The 17,403-nt window shown below is 36.6% G+C and overlaps 1 protein-coding gene across 7 annotated transcripts in view; it reads left to right on the forward strand.

Annotated features, from left to right (window-relative positions):
* Window positions 1-17,403, forward strand: part of LOC144576666 (uncharacterized) — a 489,614-nt gene that overhangs the window by 412,818 nt on the left and 59,393 nt on the right. For 4 of the 7 annotated variants that reach the window (XR_013518959.1, XR_013518960.1, XM_078327891.1 and 1 more), the window contains 2 exons: window positions 166-399; window positions 596-5,667. The gene's annotated coding sequence lies outside the window, so the exon portion shown is untranslated. The remainder of the gene's footprint in view (window positions 1-165; window positions 400-595; window positions 5,668-17,403) is intronic. The other 3 variants (XR_013518956.1, XR_013518957.1, XR_013518958.1) reach the window with 1 other exon arrangement.

The raw sequence follows: 17,403 nt of genomic DNA on the forward strand, positions 1-17,403 counted from the left end.
CGCTGACATTTCATCACTTCATACCATCTAACCTTCTCTCTAGTAAACCATTGATTAGTAAGTTAATATATACATTTAGATTAGTTTCAAAAGTCCATAATTATGAAAAGTATAAATTGAGATGACTGTTTAAAATAAATTCCTTTCTCTCTCTCCTTTCCTCAGAAAACTCTGGGTGAGAAAGGAAGAACATGGTTAGACTACAGTGATGCCATTCTCCCATCTAAGCATTTGACTTAAGAAATAGAAACTGTCCATGATTATTGAGTAGGCATGGCAGTTCAGCTGAAGGACGATCAATGGACTTCAACTCAGATGCAGAGCTTGATTGACAGAAGATTATTATTATTCAAGCTAATGGAGAACTTGAACTCAATGGTGTTAGAAAGTGAGAAAATGGTAAGTCTTCTAAATGAGAAAAAATAATGTCTTTGGTGAGTTAATCCTTTTAGCCTGAGTCTCTATGATATTTGACAGTATAAAAGTTTGCATCTTCAAATGATCTTTTTCAGTTTAGATGATTATCAATGTTCTTGGTTGCTTTTATTTAGTATATTTCACAGAAAGAGGCTAAAAATTCCCTTCTTTCCTCCAGGTGAGAGTAACTGAGCATTATAAAGGTTTTCTGCCAAAAGCATGGAGCCTCAGATAAGTAATCTCATCCTTCACCTATGATAAATAAGCTATTAAAAATTAAGAAAAAAAGAAACAGAATGCGTGAAATGCACAGACAATGTTGTAGAAACCTCATTTGTAAGACCATGAGTCTTCCCCATTGTTTTGCCACAATGCTGAATCTTCTCTATTTGTATTTTTGTTTACGGATTTTTTTCTTTCTCAGGCTGAAGTGTTTTGTGCATGAGACTGAAAAGCTGCCAGGACTGGTCCATCTGGCTGGCCAAATGGATTGTGCTCACTGGAGCAATGCCACATGTATACCAGCAGAAAGTTTAATTTCTGGGCAGTCTAACACCCTGGCTCCTTTTTCAGTGTAATAGAGACCACATTTCTGTTTTTCAGAAATTTCTCCAATTGGTCTGAATGCTGTCACCTTGTCTTGTCTCCCGTAATCTTGATCCCAGTCTCTTGAGAGCTCAAGAGTGCAAATTCTCCTTTCTATCAAGTCCAAAGCAGTGAAATGAGTTTGATGAAAAGGGTTACGGCAAGTGAAAAATCACTATGTTACATTTGATTACATTTGTCTGACCTTGAACAATCTTAGGAGCCAGAGTAGTCATTTCAGTTAAGTAATTTAGTTTAAATTGCTTAATTAAGAAATAAAATTTCATGGAATTCCCTAGATTAATTTGCACTTATACTTAAGAGCATCAAAATTTATAATCAATTTAAAGAGGAAATAGGCCTAGAGTATTTTATAGTTTGCAGTGAAATCTAATTGGATTCATTTGGGCTGAAATAGGAAATATAGAGAGATCTGATATATTTTTAATTTCCCACATCTTAAGAATAATAATGGGCATTTAATCTTAGTGAGACACTGAGCTTTAGACTTGAAACTTCAGATATTGTGGATTTTGGAGATAAGTGGCTGATTCCCCCTGTGTTCTTACCTTTTGGGGAAGGTATTCAGCGTCTAGATTGCAGGAACCCACAGGCTGTGTTGGCCTCTGCGTCAGCAGAGCAGGGAAGGTGCCTGGAGCTGCCAAGGCCTGCTCTTCTCAGCCTCCGCAAATGTTCTCTATCCAAACCCTCCCCTCCCCTCTTTCTCTAGAAGATTTAAATGAGAATGTCAAGATTAGATATGAGTGTTTATCAAGATTAGATATGATATGAGTGTTTAAGAAGATTCTGTGTGACATGTAAGATAGTGATTTCAGAGGGAACAGACTGAGAGACAGCGGGGCATTTTTGAGGCCATGTGTCTGTCCTAGTCAGAGATCATAAGATCCTGGAATAAGACAGCAGTAGTAGGAATGGAGAAGAGATATTATAGCAATCATATCAAAACATTTGGTGATCTACAGGCACAAATTGGGGAAAAAAGAAGGATGAGGGAGAAAGAAAAAGCAAGGATGGCTAGCAAGTTTCTGCCTTGGGTGACAACTAGTCCCCATGCATCTATATCTTCAAGCTTGCCAGAAGCTGGGCGGGTTTGACTGTCGTACCATCCTTTTATTTTCCAGTGTGTTCAGTTTGGCAGACAAACTTATATGGTCACTTTAGTAAAAGAATGAATGGCGATCACATTGGGAACCTCAGGGAAGAGATGAGTTGAAAGGAGGTTTTAGACCTATTATATGGGAAATGCCTATATTACAATTGTATTTACTCACTCACTTCCTTTATATCATCGTTCAAACATTCCCTTTTCATTGAGCTTCCCCTGAACATCTAATTTAATGCTTCAATTTCCCCCAGACCAGTGTTTAGTCCTCCTTTTTTTACTCTACTTTTTCTTTAATTATAGCACTTTACACCTTCTGTCATGTTGTATAATTCACTTAATCAGGATATTTATTGACCACTGCTTGCCCTCTTCTAGGATGGGAACCTCCTTATGAACAAGAATTTTAGGGACTTCTGTTTAATGACGTATGCAAGCACTTAAAACAGTGCCTTCTATTTAGAAGGTGATCAGTGAATAATTTTGGAAAGAATAGATGAGTGAATAAATTTAACCAATATAGATTGCATGCCTAGAGTGTCCCAGGATGTTCAACACAAAGTGAATCATATAATTTTAGTAACAAGAGAGGTCTACACTAGTTGTGTCTGTAGCAAGTGGACCATGTTTGAAGCTGTGGCATGATTAATATGCCGCGGGGAAATCATTTTAAATGAGATAAGAACAGGGCTTGGGACTGAACACAGAAATGAACAACAATTAGGTGAGGATGTGAGAAGAGAAATTTGGATGGAAAATGAGTAGGAGTGGCCAAGAAAATAAGCAGAACCAGAGAAGTGTAGTGTTATAGAAACTGAGGGGGATAAAAAGTTTTTTTTAGGAAGGGAATTGTCAAGAGTCTGAAATAAAATGCATTATTCAAGTAAACCCTGAATAGTTGTCATCAAATTTGTTATGGGCTGAACTGTGCCCCTTCCACCATATTTATACATTGAAGCCCAATATGACTCTATTTGGAGATAGAATCTTTAAAGAGGCGATGAAATTAAATGAGATTATAAGGATGGGGCCCTGATCCAGTGGGACTGGTGTTCTCATAAGAAGAGAGAAAGACATTAGAGGTGCACTCATACAGGTGAAAGACGATGTGAGGACACAGCAAGATGGTGGCCATCTGCTCGCCAAGGAGAGTGGCCTCAGGAGAAACCGAACTTGTTACTACCTTGACCCTGGACTTCCAGCCTCCAGAACTATGAGAAATATATTTCTATTGTTTGAGCTACCCAGTCTTGGTGTATTGTTCTGGATGTCATAGCAGACTAATAAAATTGTCATTATCACAACAGTGGGATTGAAGTCATAACATTTTTCAACAATGTCTAAAGCTGATACCATAAAGCAGTAGGATAAGGAGTCAAAGGAGGGGTGAGTATAATCTCCTCTTTACAGAATGGTAGTTATATGGGAGGAGAGAAATGACCCAGGAACGAGAGTCTGTGTGGGAACCCCAGGAAAGAGCCATGAAAAGTGGTTGGCATAAATTTCCAAGAGACAAGTTGATCATCTTCACGCTATAATTTTACAATATTATGCATATCGATTAGATTAGGGGATATTTCTTCTGTAACCAAAGGAAATTCTTAATAGTTTTAAATTTGAGACGAGTAGAAGAATATGATGAAGATATTAACAATGAAGCTAATACTCTTTAGGTATGATTTCTGGGTCACTGAAATAGCCTACACCTATGGAGCTAAAAGCTGTCCTAGGTGGTGAAAAAGAAAAAAAAAACCTAATAATATTTAAAGCTACTATCCAACTTAATTCCTTCACATTGCTGAGTTTAAAGACTGATATATGAATATAAAAGCACAGCCCAATTAAGGATATAGTCTTTTACTTAAAAACTAATACATTAGACACTGTTATAATATCACTGGAAATGGAAAGAGAGAAAATTAAATTTACCAAAATTTCTCTTAGAATAGTATTATTTGTAGTTAAAAGGAATAATGTTATAGTCAGCTTCTGGGTTGGGATGGTGAGGCCACAGAGAACATAGCTGAGTAACAACAGATGATCACTAGACCACTTTCTTTAGAAGGTGGAAGTTAAATGCAAGGATTTATTCAAATAAGTGAATGTCCAAACTAGACTATTGTCTTCAGCATTCTTTTTTTTCTTCTTTTCTCCCCTTAAATGTCTTCATTTCTTCTCTAAATAAAGAAGGAACAAATATTTTTAAAGATGGGTTTAATAATGTGCCAAGTGTTAGCATCTCTGGGCTGGCCACATTATTATCTCTATCACCACCTCAAATCTTACCTTCCTGAAGGGTATTGATTGCTTCTGAAGGGTCCTTAACCCCTTCCAAGATTTTGCCTTCTATACTAATTGTGGTGGACAGATTCTAAGGTGGAGTCCACCCTTATATCCCCTGCCTCCTGGCATGAGTGGTACCTGGGACTTGCTTCTAACCAATAATGGAATATTAATGGATATTACTCCATGATTACTTGCTATCAGACTTGCTTTAGAGATGCACCTTGCTAACTCAAGTTAGCACCCTTTTTGGGAATATCCATAAGATGAGGAACTGCAGGCAGCCTAGGACATCAGTTTGTTATTGCAGGCAGTCTTGGATATCAGTTTGTTACAGTAGTTACAAAAATCAGTAGGAGAGAGAATGAAAATTCCAGTGTTTGAGCCAGATGAATTCATGTCTTTTAAAGGCAATTTTAGGATAGACTGATCACCTTAAAAAAGAAAGTGAAAAATGCCAGTGAGGGCTGGGCGCAGTGGCTTAGACCTATAATTCCAGCACTTTGGGAGGCCAGGGTGGGTGGATCATGAGGTTGGGAGTTCGAGACCAGCCTGGCCAACATGGTGAAACCTCGTCTCTACTAAAGATACAAAGAATTAGCTGGGCATGATGACACATGCCTGTAATCCCAGCTACTTGGGAGTCTGAGGCAGGAGAATCGCTTGAACCCTGGAGGCAAAGGTTGCAGTGAGCCAAGATTGCGCCATTGCACTCCAGCCTGGGCACCAGGGCAAGACTCCACCTCAAAAAAAAAAAAAATGCCAGTGAATAAACTCAGAACAGAATACACATATACAAACTGATTAATCCTATTTCAATTCTTTTATCCTTTACCTTTAATAAAGTATCAAGAGAGTCCCTGTATATGCACAGTTTTAAAAATGATACCATTTTGGTTACAGCTGAATTTTTTTCCCTTGTAGGAAGTTAATTTTTCTAATAGCATTCAAGAAAATCTTCACAAAATCATTCTCATTTTTTAAGGCTTTTTAAAAATTTTTACGTTAGGGCAGAGTGTGAAAACCCTGCCTTTCTTCTGAGTAAGAGATGAAATTGCTTAATACAAATCAAGTATGGGTGTGGAAAAGAGAACTTTCAGAAAACTTCCCAAATGCAAAAAGTCATGATTTCTTTACCCTGTCTTTGCTGTATCAAGCCCTCTAAGAGCATTAACTTTTCTTCAATTTACTGCTTTTTAGGAAAATACGAAGTTGAATGTGGTTTACAGCCAAGGAAGATTGGAGACGCTGACTTAAAAGTATGTCTGCAACAATGATTACATAATTAACAGTAATAACTTATGTTTGTATGTCATTTTACAAGAGTGTTAATAATTTTATGAAATTTAAGTATGATATTACATTTGACATTTGGAGAAAGGGAGCGAGAGAAGAAGATAAAGTGGGTAAAAGAGAGAAAGATAAAGCAAGGGAAAGAGAGAAAGCCAAAACAAGAGTGGAGATTTTATACTTTCTACTTTAAGGTACCATCATCCCACCTCATTTTATTAGCATTTGTGCATATGTGGACACCAGACTTTTATCCACCTGACAGTCATTCAGGAACACCAAAGAGGGGAAGGAGATTCATCAACTTATCCAGAAAATCCTGATTCTTTATATCAGTCCTCCTCCTGAAAGTGTGATCACTAAGTTCTGAATCTTTGAATACCAGAATTGATTCTTTTTTTTTTTTTTGTGACGGAGTTTCGCTCTTGTTACCCAGGCTGGAGTGCAATGGCGCGATCTCAGCTCACCGCAACCGCCGCCTCCTGGGTTCAGGCAACTCTCCTGCCTCAGCTTCCTGAGTAGCTGGGATTACAGGCACGCGCCACCGTGCCCAGTTAATTTTTTGTATTCCCAGCAGAGACGGGGTTTCACCATGTTGACCAGGATGGTCTCGATCTCTTGACCTCGTGATCCACCGCCTCAGCCTCCCAAAGTGCTGGGATTACAGGTGTGAGCCACCGCGACCGGCCTCAGAATTGATTCTTTGAGAAAGAGAGTGGGGCCTGAAGAGATTGGATGCCTTGTCCAATAAGGATAAGAGCTGGCACATAAAAGAAGGTGCCTACCATTTCTTGAGGTCTTACTTTGTATTGGCCACTTCAAATCCATCACTGTTAATGCTTTCAGGAAGCCTTATATATAAGAGGAAAGTGGGACTCAAAGTTTAAGGTACTTGCTTATGACACAATTAATAAATAACATATGGGGGGATTTAAATCAAGGTCTTTTAATTCAATAGCCTTTTGATTAACTAGGTACTACTTGAGAATCCAAATCTCTTTATTCCCAGCTGTGGCTTCTGTTTTAACAATGAGTCTGACCTGAGTTCTAAGTTCAAGTCAGTCTTATGAGAATTTATCCAGAGATTGTTTTTCTCATACAATAACTAGAACTTGGGCTGGTGAGAAGGTAGAAGGGTAGCTGTTAGGAAAGAGTCCTTGTGTGTATGTGTGTTACACTCATGCAGGAGACCACGTGGCTCTGCTATAAAAAATGCAGCAAATGGTGGATGGTCTCTCTAATATTTATCCACAGAGCTATGTTTTTATTTTTATTTTTTTGCCATTTATTTGAAGTATAACTTTTCATTGCCTCCCTATGAAGGATTTTATCAACATGTATCTTCAGATACTTATTTGAAAGTCCATGGTGACTGAGCCAGTGTAAGCCATTTCAATTCTGGTTAGATAATCATTACTAAAACCATTCATTTGGTGTGTCATGGACCCTAAGTTTCCTTTAGGAAAGGCAGTGGAAATTTACAGGCACTGAAGGACCCTGTCAAAGGCACCAGACTTTGGAAGGAACCCTGGATATAATGTGGAACAGGGAGTATTTACACAACAAATGGAAGGCTTTTCAAGAACAGAAGGCGCAGGCAGACACAATAGTCTCTTAGTCACACTTTAATGAGCCAGAGCTCTTGGCTGAATGGATGCTCAGTAACAGGATGTCTGTGCAATGAGAAAACAAGCAGAGGATGCTGGGGATTTGCTTGGACAGGCGTCTCCAAAGGGAGGGAAAAATGACTCATGACACTTGAGCTAAGTTGACACCACTGCCATCACCCTTGGAAAGCAATTTGTGGGCAGAGATCAAGGCTGTTTATAAAAATGACGTGAACAGCAGCTTCAGCCTCAGGAGGCTTCATAGGAATAGATAAAGAAGAGGATTACAGAAGCTAAAGCTTTTGTTTAAAGAGAGATTACAAAGCATTTATTTCGGATCAAGTCAGCCTGAAGCTTAACAGCTAAAACTTGCCCTTTTTTCTGCTCTGTGATGAGTTTTGCTCTTAAACTGAGTGCTCAAATGGGAAGATGAAGATAAGGCTTTATTTGGAATGACCTCAAATGAGGCCATTGGTTTTTCACTCTTTTGTTAATATGAATCAGGAAACATGAAGATTAGTAAAGATTCTAATCAATTGCCCAACATTAGTTTTTCTAGTAACAAGGGCAAATGTGCTTTTTAAGTACTTAAAGGTGAAAAGGAAATCATACAGCAAGAAAGGGGATGCAACAAGGTTAATGCCTGCAAAGCTTTTCACAAATGTCATTTCTGTGTTGGAAATTGTTCAAAGACTGCCCATGTTGGGAAGGTAAAAAAAAAGTTCAAAAACACTTAATCTAAACCCCTTCTGAGACTGAATTGGATTGACTGCATGGCTGATCCAGTGACTGCAAAAACCTATACACTCAGGAGGTGATTTTTAAAAAATGAATTGATGGTGTAGCTGGCAAGATGGCCAAAAAGGAACAGCTCCGAGCTGCAGCTCTCAGTGAGATCAATGCAGAAGGTGAGTTATTTATGCATTTCCAGCTGAGGTACCTGGCTCATTTCACTGGTTAGACAGTGGGTGTAGCCCACAAAGCACAGGCCAAAGAAGGGTGGGGCATCACCTCATCCCGGAAGCACAAGAGGTCAGGGAACAGGGTTGAGGAACTCCCTCCCCTAGCAAGAGAAGCCATGAAGGACAGTTTTATGAGGGACGGTGCATTCCAGCCCAGATAATATGCTTTTCCTGTGGTCTTTGCAATCTGCCGACCAAGAGATTCCCTTGGGTGCCTACACCACCGGGGTCCAGGATTTCAAGCACAAAACTGGGCAGCCATTTGGGCAGACACCAAGCTAGCTGCAGGAGTATTTTTTCATACCCCAATGGTGCCTGGAATGCCAGTGAGACAGAACCATTCACTCCCCTGGAAAAGGGGCTGAAGTCAGGGAGCCAAGTGGTCTAGCTCAGTGGATCCCATGCCCATGAAGCCCAGGAAGCTAAGATCCACTTGCTTGAAATTCTTGCTGCCAGCACAGCAGTCTGAAGTCGACCTGGGATGCTTGAGCTGATTGCAGGGAGGGGCATCCACCACTAATGAGGCTTGAGTAGGCAGTTTTCCCCTTACAGTGTAAACAAAACATCCAGGAATTTCAAACTGGGTAGAATCCAGCAACATCACAAATCTGCTGTAGCCAGACTGCCTCTCTAGATTCCTCCTCTGGGCAGGGTGTATCTGAAAGAAGGGAAGCAGCTGCAGTCAGGGGCTTATAGATAAAACTCCCATCTCCCTGGGAAAGAGCAACTGGGGGAAGAGGTGGCTATGGGCACAGCTTCAGCAGACTTAAACATTCCTGCCTGCTGATTCTGAAGAGAGAAGTGGATCTCCCAGCACACTGTTCAAGCTCTGTTAATGGGCAGACTGCCTTCTCAGGTGGATCCCTGACCCCCATGCCTCCTGACTAGGAGGCATCTCCCAGCAGGGGTCGATAGACACCTCATGAAGGAGAGGTCCAGCTGGTATTTGGTTGGTGCCCCTCTGGGATGAAGCCTCCAGAGGAAGAAATAGGTGGAAATCTTTGCTGTTTTGCAGCCTGTGCTGGTGATACCCAGGCCACAGGGTCTGGAGTGGACCAACAGCAAACTCCAGCAGACCTGCAGGAGAGGGGCTTGACTATTAGAAGAAAACTAACAAACAGAAAGGAATAGCATCAACATCAATAAAAAGGATGTCCACACCAAAACCCTATATGAAGGTCACCAACAGCAAAGACCAAAGGTAAATAAATCCGCAAAGATGAGGACAAAACAGTGCAAAAAGGCTGAAAATTCCCAACACCAGAAGGCATCTTCTCCTCCAAAGGATCACAACTCTTTGCCAAAAAGGGAACAAAACTGAGTGGAGAATGAGTTTGACAAATCGACAGAAGTAGGCTTCAGAAGGTGGGTAATAACAAACTCCTCTGAGCTAAAGGAGCATATTCTAACCCAATGCAAGGAAGCTAAGAGCCTTGAAAAAAGGTTAAAGGAATTGCTAAATAGAATAACCAGTTTAGAGAAGAACATAAATGACCTGATTGAGCTAAAAAACACAGCACAAGAACTTTAGGTTCTTGTTTATGATACACATAAACAAGTATCAATAGCTGAATCAATCAAGCAGAAGAAAGATAGCAGAAATTAAAGATCAACTTAATGAAATAAAGCTTGAAGACAAAATTAGAGAAAATAGAACAAAAAACCTCCAAGAAATATGGCACTATGTGAAAACACCAAACCTACCTATGTTTGATTGGTGTGCCTAAAAGTGATGGGGAGAATGGAACCAAGTTGGAAAACACTCTTCAGGTTATTATCTAGGAGGACTTCCTCAACATAGCAAGACAGGCCAACATTCAAATTCAGGAAATACAGAGAACACCACAAAGATACTTCTTGAGAAGAGCAGCCCAAGACTTCCATCTCCTTGGGACAACTGGAATAATTGTCAGATTCACTAAAGTTGAAATGGAGGAAAAATGTTAAGGGCAGCCTGAGAGAAAGGACAGGTTACCCACAAAGAGAAGCCCATCAGACTAACAGTGGATCTCTTGGCAGAAACCCGACAAGTCAGAAGAGATTGAGGGCCAATATTCAACATTCTTTAAAAAAAAAGAATTTTCAACCAGAATTTCATATCCAGCCAAACTAAGCTTCATAAGAGAAGAAGAAATAAAATCCTTTACGGACAAGCTGAGAGATTTTGTCATCATCAGGAGGAAGCACTAAATATGGAAAGAAAAAACAAGTACCAGCCATTGCAAAAACATATCAAATTGTAAAGATCATCGACACTATGAAGAAACTGCATCAACTAGTGAGCAAAATAACCAGCTAGCATCATAAAAGCAGGATCAAATCCACACATAAAAATATTAACCCTTGTTCTCAATCACAGGCAGGTGCTGAACAATGAGAACACATAGACATAGGGAGGGGAGCATCGCATACTGGGTTCTGTTTGGAGGGAATAGGGGAGGGACAGTGGGGGGCTAGGGAGGTTGAGGAGGGATAACATGGGGAGAAATGCCAGATATAGGTGATGGGGGGATGGAGGCAGCAAACCACATTGCCGTGTAGGCACCTATGCACCAATCCTGAATGTTCTGCAAATGTGCCCCAGAACCTAAAGTGCAATATATTATTGCACTTTAGGTTCTGGGGCACATGTGCAGAATATAATAATATATTATATACTATTATATATTGTATATAATATATAATATAATATTATATAATATAATATTATATACTATTATATATTGTATATAATACAATATGTACAATATTCAATAATATAACACTATAAGAGAGTATATTATATATTAAATAAAATATATATTATAATATATAATATATATTTTATATTATGTAAATAAAAATATATTGTATATTACATATTATATATTATTGCACTTTAGGTTCTGGGGAACATGTGCAGAATATAGAAATATATATGCATGATTGCAATTTATACTATATATATTTTACACATATAAAATATGTACTATATATAATATTTATATTATAAATAATATATATATTATTGCACTTTATAGTATATATATATTACTGAACTTTAGGTTCTGGGACCATAGGCAGAATATAATATTATATATTAATATACTATAATATAAGTAATATACATTATAATATATTATATGTTAATATGATATAATATATTAATATATTTTATATACTTTATATAATATATACAAACATATTATATTGTTATATTCTATATTATATATGATTTATAATAAATTATATATAATAAATAAACATTATATATATGATTATACATACATTTTATATATTATATATTATATGTTATCTATAATAAAATTAAATATACAATAAATAAAATTATATATACTATATTATATATATTATATACTATATATATAATATATTATAATAAATATAGTATATATTATATATATTATAATAAATATAGTATATATTATATATACTATACTATATATTATATATTATATATACTAAATATAGTATATATTATATATTATAATAAATATAGTATATATTTATATTATATATAATAGTATTTATTATATATTTAATTTTATTATATATAAATCATAATGATATATAATATATATATGAAAATATATAATAATAGATATATAATGTTTATAATATATATTTATTATATATGTTATATATGTATTATATTATATATTGATTATATATTATATATTATATATGTTATATTATGTTTTATTTATTATATAATATATATTATATAAATATTGTATAAATATAAATATGTACTATATATATGTATATTATAAATAAATGTTATATATCTATTATTATATATATTCATATATATATTATATATCATTATGATTTATATATAATAAAATTAAACATATAATAAATACTATTATATATAATATAGTATATATTATATACACTTTATAGTATAAATATTACCGAACTTTAGGTTCTGGGGGCACATGTGCAGAATATAATATTATATTATGTATTAATATGATATATAATATATACTATATATAATATATACAAATATATGATATTACATATTATATATGATTTATAATAAATTATATATATAATAAATAAACATATATATAATTATACATACATTCTTATATATATTATATATTATTATATGTTATATATAATAAAATTAAATATATAAGAACTATACATAGAATTTATATAAATTACATAATTTATAAAAATTTATACAATTTTTTAAAAAGTATATTATCTATAATATAATATATAATATGTAATATAATAATATATTATATTATCTATAATATTATATATTATATATATTTATATGATATTATTATATTATTTATTATATTATAGATAATATATTAATATATATTAATAAATATATAATATATAACATAATACTATATAATTGTAATATAATATATAATATAAATATAATATACAATATATAATAAATGAGAGAAATTGAGAGATGGCAGAGGCAGTAGAGTCTGCTAGTTACTAGTCATGAGCCATGAGGTCAGACTGTGTATATATATGTTATTTATATTTATATATTATATATATTTATTATATATTATATATATCATATATATTGCATATATTATGTTGTATATTGTATATATTGTATTTTATTATGTTATATAATATATATTATATATTATATATTATGTATATATTATATATAAATATAATGTATTATATATTGTATATATATTATTGCACCTTAGGTTTTGGGGTACATATGCAGAACATGCAATAATATATATATGTATATATTTTATATGTTATATATATATTCATCTTAAATGTTGATGAACTAAATGCTTCAATTAAAGACACAGACTGACAAATTGGATAAAGAGTCAAGATCCATCAGTGTGTTGTCTTCAGAAGACCCATCTCACATGCATAGACACACATAAGCTCAAACTAAAGGGATGGGGGAATATTAAGCAAATGGAAAGAACAAAAACAGGGGTTACAACCCTAGTCTCCAATAAAACAGACTTTAATCCAACAAAGATCAACAGAGACAAAGAAGGACATTACATAAGGGTAAAGGGATCAACACAACAAGCAGAGCTAAGTATCCTAAATATATATGCACCCAATAGGGGAGCACCCAGACTCATCAAGTAAGCTCTTAGAGACTTACAATGAGACTTAGATTCCCACACAATAATAGTGGACCACCCCACTGGTCACACGGAGGGGACACCACACATCAGGGCCTGTCAGGGAGTGGTGACTAGGGGAGGGATAGCATTAGGAGAAATACCCAATGTAGATAACGGGTTGATGGGTGCAGCCAACCATCATGGCACATGTATACTTATATAACAAACCTGCACATTCTGCACATGTATCTCAGAACTTAAACTATAATTTGAAGAAACGAATTGACCAAAACCCAGACAATTTGTCAACTATTTGTACACTTGGTCTCTGCTCAGATAGGGATCACTCCTGATCTTTTCTGTATCAGGGAGATTTTTTGCTTCATTGAATCTATCCCTTTCTTTGGAAATTAAAATCTAAAGAAAAATGACACAATTTCAAAGGAAGTATATACAAAGTTAGATGTGTGGCTGATCAATTCATTCACTAATACCACAAAGAGGCATGGGACACCTACTAGATGCTAGGTTCTGCTCAGAGCACTGTAAATCCAGTGACAAAACCACTTCTTACTTTTAAGTTCCTGCAGGGAAGACAGAAAGTGAATAGTTAGGCAAAGAAGGATACGTGAAAATATACTTTTAGGCTGGGTTTGGTGGCTCATGCCTGTAATCCCAGCACTTTGTGACGCTAAGGTGGGCAGACCACTTGAGGTCAGAGATTCAACATCAGCCTGGCCAAAATGGCCATCTTAAGTAGAGATGGCAGAACCCCATCTCTACTAAAAATACAAAAATTAGTTGGGTGTGGTGGCACACACCTGTAATCCCCGCTACTTAGGAGGCTGAGGTGAGAGAATCGCTTGAACCCAGGAGATAGAGGTTGTAGTGAGCCGAGATTGTACCACTGTACTCAAGCTTGGGCAACAAAGTAAAACTTTGTCTCCAAAACACCCTCAAAATATACTTTCATATCATGGTGTTACCAAGAAATTAAAGGAGGTGAAGTATAGGAAGCGATAAGACTACTTTAGAATAGATGTCAGGAGAGGCATTCCTGGAGACGTGATATTTGAGCAGAGAACTGAAAATTTGAAAGAACGAGCTGTATAAAGTTCTGACAAAGTAGTATTCAAAAGTGAAGGAATGGCAGGTATAAGGGTCTAGGAGCAGAAAATGAGCTCATGGTGTTGTAAAAACTTAAGGGGGTTAGTGTGGTTGAAGTGGAGGGGGTGAGGAGGAGCAAAGCAGGAGTTAGGTTGGAGAGCCGCAGAGACCAAGGGAGCCCATGGCAAGGAGCTGGGCTGTCCTTTCCCACGTGATAAGGAGCTGTGGAGTGTGTTGCAAGGGAAGGGCAGAACCTGAGGTGCAGTTTGAAGGTGCTCTCTGGTGACTGGGTGGAGAATAAATTGTAGTGTGGCAAGAGTAGAAGCAACATAGCCATTTCTGAGATAATATCTAAAGTCTGTGAAGGAGACCGTATTTCAGAGAAGTGTGATATTTGAAGAAGAGAAAAGAAATAACGGGACTTGGATACATTTTAAGAGCAAATCCAATAGGGCTTTCTGGTGGCTTGGATATGGGGCTGCTTGACATGAGAGAAAGATCTGAGATTATGGAAGGAATCATTTCAATATCTAGGCATCTACACTGGAGCAGTGTACTACCTTTCTCTAAGCACAGGCCCTGATTGAGCTTCAGCAAGTAGAAGAATATTGGTGGCTGAGATGAAGAAGATAGTGAGGGAGCAGGCCTTTTGGGGATTTGAGGTGGAAAAAAATGTGGATATGAACAAGTTATGCTTTAAGTACATGTGAACTATTGCTAGTACTACTAAGTTAGTGATGAGTCTGGAGCCTGGAAGAGGTCTGGATGGGGAATACAAATTGGGACATTATCAACATGTAGATCCTATATAAGATCACTGAAATGGCAGATTGCTGAGGGAGGCAGAGGGATAACAGGGTGAAGGACCAAGAATGAGGGCAGGACAATATTCAGAGAAGGATGTAGAAAAAAGAAACCAGCAAATAGAACTGAAGAGGAGCCACCTGTGAAAAAATAAACTTCACAGAGACTAAAGTGAAGAGAGTATTCAGAGCTTGCTGAATGTTTGAGTAACACAAGGACATGGAACTGACTGATGAATTTACTGCAATAAAAGCATTGGCGACACTGATAAGAGTGATGAGTGAGGAAAAAAGCCTGGTTATAGAGTTAAAAGACAATGGAAGGTGAGAAAGTGATGACTGAATGTAGATAATACACTCATCTTTTTTTTCTAAACAGCAGAAAAAATTGAAGATAGCTGGAAGGAGGTGTTGGGTCAAGATTTTTTTTTTCCCACAATGTGTTTACTTGCTTTAGTGGTCAGGATAGGCTAAATTTTGCTGTAGTAACAAACTGGACCCTAAATCTTAGTGGTCTACAACAAAGGTTTATTTTTCACTTATGCGACATGTTCAAGGAGGGTTGGCTAAAGGCTATGCTCCCTAGTTTCTCAGGGTCACAGTCTGATGCTCTGTTGTTTTATATCTGTTGTATATCTGCTTCCCATCTCAAATATGGGGCCACCCCTTTGTTGCAGCAGAAGAGAAACACTAGAAAAGAATGAATGGGATTTTCACTCTCAGCCTGCAAGTGATGCACATCTAAATGGCCAAAACCAATCACATGATGCACATCTAATTGGTCAAAACTAATCACATGACCTGCCTAACTGCAAAGGTCATAGGAAATGTAGGAAAGCAAAGAAAATCTATTGTGTCATCACTGCTTCTACTACATAAGCTGATAGGGGTTATCCAATAAGAAGAATAAATTTGATGTAAGAGCCAAATTCCAGAGCAGGCCAGAGGGAATGGAAATCCGTACACTTTGGAGGAACAGTTTTTAGCAGCCTTATCTGAATAAGGATGTTTTACCCACTGTGTCAGGAAAGAGAGTGGGGTATATGGATGCAAATTCATGGAGCCTGGGCAATGGAAAGATTAATGTGTCCTTTTCTGAATAATTTATTTTCTCAGGGAAATAAAACCAAGGTCATGAATTAAGAATGAAGAAAAGGGAATGATTCTTGTAGGTTTTAAGAGAAGATATGTGTATAAATATTGTTCTCTAACAGTGGAGAACCAAGTTTACCAGAAAAATGAGAGAAGATGGCAGAGGCAGTATAGCGTGCTAGTTCCTAGTCATGAACCATGGAGCCAGACTGCGATCCAGTCTTGGCTGGGTCACTTATGATTATGGCCTCAAGAAACGTACTTACCCGCTAAGTGCCTTAGTTTTCTGATGTGTAAAACTGAGATAATAATTGTGCTTGGACCACAGAGTTGCTTGGGAGTTCAAAACAGAGCCTTGTACTTTGAAGTGTCAGCTGATATCACGAGGATAGCCTAACAGTGGGACAACGTCACATTGAGAGTCCTAAAAATGAAATGATGCCAGTTAATAGGGCTGTGTGTTTTTCCTCTAGCCATGTTCAACTGCTTAGGAAGTTCAACTGCTCACCTTGCTAGGAAGCAGGTGTAGAGTAGGCAGAGACTTTGATTTAACCAGTTAGACGACATGTGCAGGAGACAGGGAGCGCATTTTGTCCAATGCTTTACTGCTAGATTTCTTCCTCTCCCATGTATAAAGATATTGCATTTCTTATCTGAAATCCTAAGTATTTGTTTAAAATTTTCTGTGAACTATTTCACACTTACAGTGTCAAACTTTATAAGAATGCTTCAGAATACTAAGAGGTTTAGAACTCCATTTCTGATTAAATTAGTCCTCTTCTTCAAGAAAAGCACCACTTATGATTCTATGAAAGTAGCAAATTTGGCGGAGACCAACATACAAGTGTCTCCATGAGAAACTATCACCAAGAGCCATAGAAGTCAGGTAAATGATATTCAAACTTCCCTCTTGGAGATGAAAAAAATGATTTCTATAGCAAATAAGATTACGCTATTGGGATAAAGTTCACATGATATTTTTCCATAGTTGACTGCTTTCTTTGTCTGTTCTACATCCCTGAGTATCTGAATCTTGATCTT

This window comes from Callithrix jacchus, chromosome 6, assembly GCF_049354715.1.
Source record: "Callithrix jacchus isolate 240 chromosome 6, calJac240_pri, whole genome shotgun sequence".
In the NCBI taxonomy this organism is placed as follows: Eukaryota; Metazoa; Chordata; class Mammalia; order Primates; family Cebidae; genus Callithrix; species Callithrix jacchus.